Source organism: Crocuta crocuta, unplaced genomic scaffold, assembly GCF_008692635.1.
Source record: "Crocuta crocuta isolate KB4526 unplaced genomic scaffold, BGI_CrCroc_1.0 scaffold50, whole genome shotgun sequence".
Classification (NCBI taxonomy): Eukaryota; Metazoa; Chordata; class Mammalia; order Carnivora; family Hyaenidae; genus Crocuta; species Crocuta crocuta.
Genome location: NW_027527428.1, coordinates 5157875 through 5165422, shown reverse-complemented (window position 1 = coordinate 5165422; position 7548 = coordinate 5157875). Strand labels below are relative to the sequence as shown.

Sequence of the window (7548 nt, the reverse complement as noted above, 5' to 3'; positions counted from 1 at the left end):
GTTTTTTATTTATGTCTGAGAGAGAGAGAGAGAGACAGTGTGAGCAGGGGAGAGTCAGAGAGAGAGGGAGACAAAGAATCTGAAACAGGCTCCAGGCTCTGAGCTGTCAGCACAGAGCCCGACACGGGGCTTGAACCCACAAACCCATGAGATCATGACCTGAGCTGAAGCCGGACACTTAACCTACTAAACTACCCAGGCGCCCTCTCAAAAAAAATTTTAAGTGAATATTTTTACAGCCTCATTGGGAAGAAATACTGTGTCCTAATAAGCAGGTCACAAAAACACAGATCATAAAAGAAAAAGTGATTTACAGACTTCATATGAATGAACTTAGTTAATATCTAAATTTATGTCGTTTATATTTTGTGTGACAGAAGCTCTCATAAAAGAAGCTAGGACAGTTGGAGAAAATATTTGCAACACTTACAAGCCAAGGATTACTATCCAAAACATATTAATTATTTGAGAATACCTGCAGATTAATCAAAAGACAAACAGTAGAAAATAGGACCAAAGGCGTGAACAGTTCACGGGAGACACATAGATGCCCGATAGAGGTAAGTGCTCGGTCTTTCTAGGAAACTGGGAAATACAAGTTACAGCAGCCGTCAGATTACCCAAGTGTAAAAGCGCTTTGGTGGAGTTGGGGGACGTGGGCACTCGTGCAGTGCGTGGCGTGGAACTTGGAGGCAGCTTGGTGATCCCGCCGGTGGGTGTACTGCCCGGTGCGCAGACCCTGGTTTCTCTGCAGCTCCGCCGTCCGTTGTAAGGAGCCAGGGAGTCACTGGGGACAGGGATGATTCCGGGGCTGGCGCAGGGAAGAGTGTAGGTGAGCCTGCTTCGAAAATGTGACGGCAGAAGGTATAGACGTGCTCAAACAGTGATGGGGGCGGGTTGAAAGACACGGGAGCCGACTTGAGGAAGCAGCCAGCCGTCGACGCCAAGATTACCGGGCAAGGAAGGACGATGCGCTGCTGCAGGGCCGCCCCCTCTAGCGTGTCTCCCACACGGCACTCACCGGTGACAGAGGGACATCACTCTACAGAAACCCGCTGCTCACCTCCACCACGCGTTCAAGGCTGGCCTCAGCGGTACATGGACTCGGCAACACCGCGGGCCTCTGACCTGACGCGCTGAGAGCGCAGCCTCGCCTGTGGTGACGTTCTGGGCCAAAGTGCCCAACCCTGCAGGGATCAGAAAACCTCCAACAAACCCAAGCCGGGCAATGTCCTGCAAACGAGGTGGCCGGTCCCCTGCCAGGGCTCAGGCCCATGGGACACGAGGCCCAGGGAGCGGTCACGGACCAGGGACTGAGGATGCAGGGCGACCGCAGGCAGGAGGACTCCTGGATGAGGTCCAGAGAAAGGATGGTGGCGACAGAGCTGGCGGCGTCCCTGGGAGTGTGGCCGCCTGTCAGCACTGAGCCAGCGTTAGCTTCCTGGCCGCACTAACTGCGGGGGTGACGTGAGGCGGAGGAGACCGCGGTGGGGGCGCCTGGGGGCTCAGTTGGATGAGTGTCCGCCTTCGGCTCAGGTCATGATCTCACGGTTTGTGGGTTCGAGCCCCGCGTCGGGCTCTGTGCTGACAGCTCAGAGCCTGGAGCCTGNGGCGGTGGGGGCAGTGGGGGAAGGGGACATGGGCTCCACGTTGTTGCATTTCTCTGCGAGTCTGCAGTAATTCAAGACACAGAGTCAAGTGCCCACACCAGCACCTGCCATGTCACCTCTCCCCAGGGGCTTCCTCTGACCCCCCCGCCCCCGGCTCAAGCACAGAGAGCCTGGTGGAGACGCTGATTGTAGCTCAGCTTGTAAGTACTGGCAGCAACTTCAAGGTCACCTGGGAAGTCAGAGTACAGCACACACCTTACGGTGCAGTGTACCGGTTTTAAACACTGAGGTACATCTAATTCGCTCCAACGCAGGGAAATGTCTAAAACCTAGTAAATGAAAAAGTAACTTGTAGGAGAGCATATACTGTTTAGCTTTTGTTATGTAGGCTCTAAAGAAGGACTTGTATTTTTTGTGTTTTATATCCTGTCCCCTGGGCCTCTACCAGGAGCACAGTAAGCATATGTTTCTTCTCTAATTTAAAAACAAGAAGAGGGGCGCCTGTCTAGCTCAGTCTACAGAGCACGTGACTCTAGATCTCAGGGTTATGTGTTCAAACTGCATGTTGGGTGTAGAGGTTATTTAGGGGCGCCTGGCTGGCTTAGTTAAGTATCCGACTTCGGCTCAGGTCATGATCTTGCGGTTTGCGGGTTTGAGCCCCGCATCGGGCTCTGTGCTGACAACTCAGAACCTGGAGCCTGTTTCAGATTGTGTCTCCTTTTCTCTCTACCCCTCCCCCACTCATGCTCTGTCTCTCTCTGTCTCAAAAATAAATAAACTATAAAAAACAATAAAAAATAGATAAATAAAAATAAAGTCTGTAAGGGCACCTGGATGGCTCATTTGGGTAAGCATCCGATTCTTGATCTCAGCTCAGGTGTTGATCTCAGGGTCGTGAGTTCAAGCCCCACGCTGGGCTCCATACTGGGCATGGAATGTATTTTTAAAAAAAGAAAGAAAGAAATTAAAATATTTAAAAAATTAAAATAAAAAAAAAAAGAAGGAAGTAAGTTTGGTGTATCTTGCCTTCCAGTGAGATGATCCTTTCTTCGGTTAAAAGTGCTCTGGGTGACGATTCGGTTTTTTTTGCTTTATTTCATAAGCAGTTTACTGTGATGAAAGCAGACACAAAGACTGGAATTTAACCTTTGGGGAGACTTCCTTACTGGTCCACCGTGTGGCCCTTACAACTTGTTCCAGCAGAGGCGCCGTCATTTAGGCCGCGCCGGAGTCCCAGGGAATCACGCCGGGCTCCTGTCTGGCTGCTGTGGACCCAGAGGGCCTCCGACAGGAGGAGGGAGCCTGGAGCGGGCCCCGCAGGCCAGGGTCAGTGCAGCTCCTGACTGTCGTGTGCCCAGGGCTGGCCTCATCATGACATGGGGATGACGGCCATGATGAGGGGAGGAGGGGCCCCTCTCTGCTCCGTGGTTATTTTTATGCCAAAAGATTCTGTATCGCTGGGAAAGTATCTGTGTTCCTTTGCAAACTGATAACATGCTTTTTAAAATTACCTGATTGATTATTGTGTGTTAGCGTGTGTCCCTTTAGTTGACCTGGCTCTGACAGCTGCCCAGGGTGCGGTCGGGTCTTGCCCAGCTCTCCTCCTAAACGCCGGAGAACGCCACGAGGATTTTCTCAAAGGTCACTCCGCTTTTGTGGACTGCCCCCCACCCCGCCCTCCCAGGGACCAATTTCGGGCGCCCTTCCACTAAGAGGCGTGCCCGGCCTCCCCGGTCCAGTCCGTAGTGTGCCGCATGGCGGCTCACGTGACTGCTGCCGCCCCCCGGTCCTCCTGTGCCCCGTCACGTGCCGGGGACGCACAGTGTCCTCGCCTTTGTGCCCCCGCGCACAGCCGGAGGGTCTGCGGCACAGTTCAACCCACATAATTTAGGCTGAACACACAGCGAGGGCACAAGCCCTTTTTGAACGAATGCAGAGTCCTCAACAAATAACTTTAATTTTTTATTGTTAGTATTTGTTTACTTTGAAAGAGCGAGCAAGCTGGGGAGGGGCAGAGAGAGAGAATCCACTGCCGGCGTGGGGCCTGACACGGGCCTCAAACCCACAAACCGTGAGATCGTGTGAGCCAAAATCTCAGGCTGGACGCTTAACCCACTGAGCCCCCCCGGGGGCCACAGCAAAGAACCGTTTAAAATAATGAGCCGTGCGTGTGTGACCGGGGCAGGGGGGAGGGGGTGGAATACAGGAGCACAGGTTTCCCAAGTGCGCGGGGCTCTCTGAGGTTACCGGGTTGGTAGTGGGGGGCTCGGCCTGGGTCCCCGAGCTCGGGCCAGTGGACAGAAGGGGCCTGGTGGTGAAGTCCTGCTCTGTAGTTTGAGTCGTCTTCACCGTGAGCGAGGGAAGTAGGGCACTTGGAGGAGAGTGAGTGCAGACGCGTTTCGTGTGTCACCGGGTCGGAGAAGAGAGAGGCNCCGCCCAAGCCTGTGCCCACCGCCGTGCTTACAGCTTCCAGGGGCCCGCTCCCCACGCGCCCCCGACTTCCTCCCGTAACCCGTGCTGGTTAATCTGTTCTTACCACGCGTGCTGTTGTGTGTGTCCCCACCGGTGTGAGGCAGGCTCCTGCCAGCTGCTGCCCGTTCCCACAGCTGAGCCCGGGCCTGGACAACGGGCAAGCTTTCATATTAAGAAAACCATTTCAGAAAATAAATAAGTGCTGGTGGCCATCATATCCGCGGGGCATGGCCCATCCTGGGTAAAACAGGAGTTTCCTCTTTGTCTCCTTTTTTTTTCTTTCAGTTTATTGTCAAGTTGGTTTCCCTACACCACCCAGTGCTCATNACCCACGAACCGCGGGATCATGACCTAAGCGAAAGTCGGACGCTTAACCGACTAAGCCACCCAGGCGCCCCAGTATTTAGGAGTCTCTTGTGATTTGCCTCCCTCCTTCTCCCCAGCTATTTTCCCCCTTCCCCTCCCGCTCTGTTAAGTTTCTCCTGTTCCACTTATGAGTGAAAACATAACTCCCCATATATATTCAAAAGTAATTTAATTTGTCGGCAACAATGGCGAATTGTAAACCTTTAACAGTCCCTCCATTTAGCCAGCAGAGGGCAGCACAGGTCGGCTTTACCGCCTCCACTATTTTTTACTTGACTAAAAGGCGTTTAGAAATGCTGTACCCACTGTTTTCTAGCAGTTTGAATGTTTTCTTCTTTCTCATCTGAGAATTGTGTTGTTGCCTCTCTGCCTTGGTGGAGGACGATGCTTGATGTTTCCGTTTAGCACGTCACAAATATTGTTACATTCTCATTTTCTAAAACGTTTGTGACTTGTTTCCGAGAGTCTCCCCCGAATGGTGAGGCTGGCGACAGTGGGCGCCGTGTGCAGCACTACAGGGACATTGTTCCGTCGTCAACAGAGGGCGGGGAGTCGGTCAACCAGGGTCCCGGGACCCGGGCCGCCTGCACCGGCCCTGGGAGGACTGCGACCCCAGACGCGGGTTCTCAGCACCGAGCTCTGCGCAAGCACCTGATGACGGTACCAGCCCCCTTCTCGCNTGTTTCCGAGAGTCTCCCCCGAATGGTGAGGCTGGCGACAGTGGGCGCCGTGTGCAGCACTACAGGGACATTGTTCCGTCGTCAACAGAGGGCGGGGAGTCGGTCAACCAGGGTCCCGGGACCCGGGCCGCCTGCACCGGCCCTGGGAGGACTGCGACCCCAGACGCGGGTTCTCAGCACCGGGGCTCTGCGCAAGCACCTGATGACGGTACCAGCCCCCTTCTCGGGGAAAATGCATGTAAACTCAAAAACTGGAGGCTTTTCAGTGGTACGGCATTTTATGCCATTGATCGTGGATTTTCTTCACACAGAAAGTAAGAGCAGACTTGAGAAGAATTGCACCTTTCCTATTTTTTCCTTGGAGGATGTAATGACTCTTCTTGGAAAAGATTGAAATTCAAATTGTGCGTGAAAAGCAGAGGGCAGAGGGCATGGTTTAGATGGTTGGTTTTTAATATATACCTAATTGATTTTGACCTTTTAAAAATTTACCATTATAACCATTTTATCTTACTTAAGAAAGTTTTGTTTTAGTTTAGAGAGCGTGAGAACACCCTAGCGGGGGGTTGGGGACCAGAGTGAGAGAGAGTCTTAGGCAGGCTCCACGCTCCGTGCAGAAGAGCTTGACGCGAGGCTCGATCTCACGACCCTGGGATCATGACCTGAGCCGAGTCAGCAGTCAGAGGCCCAACTGAGACATCCAGGTGCCCCATTACTTTTTCTTTCGATAATAAAAGTGATCTTTTAAAAAAATGCTAAAGGCTCTGCGTCACAGTGCTCCACACTGGCGGATACGACCAGGAACCCCACCTCGCCCTGTGCCAGGAGCCAGGTAGGCAGCTGCCGGGGAATGGCCGTGCTCTTTGAATGCTTCATTGGATTTCTTTGCAACACATACATATTTCCTTTGTCCTCAGCCCCCCTCGCCCTTTTTTGGGCGAGATCTATTCGTATCTGTGAGGAAAAACAGTACAAATCGGTGTTTTTAGGATCTCGTGAGCAGTAGTAACCTTCCGGAGTTTGCAGGATGTGCAGGTGTGTGTGTGTGTGTTGCTGCAGAGAGCTGNTCCAGGTGCCCCATTACTTTTTCTTTCGATAATAAAAGTGATCTTTTAAAAAAATGCTAAAGGCTCTGCGTCACAGTGCTCCACACTGGCGGATACGACCAGGAACCCCACCTCGCCCTGTGCCAGGAGCCAGGTAGGCAGCTGCCGGGGAATGGCCGTGCTCTTTGAATGCTTCATTGGATTTCTTTGCAACACATACATATTTCCTTTGTCCTCAGCACCCCCGCCCTTTTTTGGGCGAGATCTATTTGTATCTGTGAGGAAAAACAGTACAAATCGGTGTTTTTAGGATCTCGTGAGCAGTAGTAACCTTCCGGAGTTTGCAGGATGTGCAGGTGTGTGTGTGTGTGTTGCTGCAGAGAGCTGCTGGGTGTGCCCCCCCCCCCCCGCTCCCTCCAACTGCGGCTCTTCTGGGAGTTACAGGACACTTGTATGACACTGCACCCCATGCCGCCCCCCACTGGCAGCTGGTCTGGAAAGATCTAAGCTGCAGGGGAAGAGGCCATCAGGAAGGGGATTGATTTACCCTCACGGCCCAAAAAGGCTGCGGGACGCCGTGGGGCTCAGAATGGAACCTAGGGGACAGGCCGGAAACAGGAGGCCGGAGGGAAGGTGGGCGCGGCGGGCAGGCGGGCCCTTAGGCCTCCTGTCTGTGCCTTGCAGCAAGGCGAGGTCTCTCTCTTCCTCTCTCGGTAAAACACGAAGGTTTCATTCCTGAAGAGGGATGTGAAGGTGCGTGTGCTTGAGTGCGTGCGCCCCATCCTGTCTCTTCCGCCTGCCACCCCCTCCCCCGGGTCTGCTGGCCGGGTTTAGAGCCCGCACGGCCCAGGCGGGAGGTCGGAGGGTGGCCCTCCAGGTGAGTAGGGGTGAGGACCCACGGAGCCCCTCGCGGGGTCTGCGTGGCACCGCTTCCTTACTGTACAGGGACACCCGGCCCTCGGCGGCCGCCCCCACCACACAGCGTCCTCATCCGGTGGCTGGTGCCGGGCTCTTCGATGTGGCGAAACAGCCTGTGTTTACTAGACATTTAAGGAAGGCCCCCAGCGTTAGACCGGGGCACAAAGCAAGCGGAAGAAAAGATATCTGAGGAAACATCACAGCAGAACGGCGTAAGAGCCACAAACTTAGGAACCTTAGACGCGACATTAATGAAGCAAGAACAGGATGCTCTCCAGGACCCCAGAATTAGAGCGGGTGTGTGTACGCTGTAAACCGCGGTAGGAAGGCCCCGAGGGCCAGGAGTGGAGGATGAGGCAGGGGCCGTGACGCAGCGCTGCGCCCTGGCTGACCTCAGCACACGCGGGTCTCCCCGCATCAGCGCCTCCTGCTGGGCCCCCCCTCCTGCCCCCCCCC

General features: G+C 54.1%; 1 long non-coding RNA gene across 2 annotated transcripts in view; it reads right to left on the bottom strand.

Moving 5' to 3' along the window:
* Positions 1–5132: 5132 nt before the first annotated feature.
* LOC144225689 (uncharacterized) overlaps positions 5133–7548 on the bottom strand; it is a 3312-nt gene continuing 896 nt past the window's right edge. Inside the window, exons 2-3 of one of the 2 annotated variants that reach the window (XR_013333368.1) lie at positions 6722–6909; positions 5133–6082 (exon numbers count right to left, since the gene is read on the bottom strand). This is a non-coding gene — a long non-coding RNA (uncharacterized LOC144225689). Of the gene's footprint in view, positions 6083–6207; positions 6450–6721; positions 6910–7548 lie in introns of those variants that run through there. The other variant, XR_013333367.1, reaches the window with a different exon arrangement.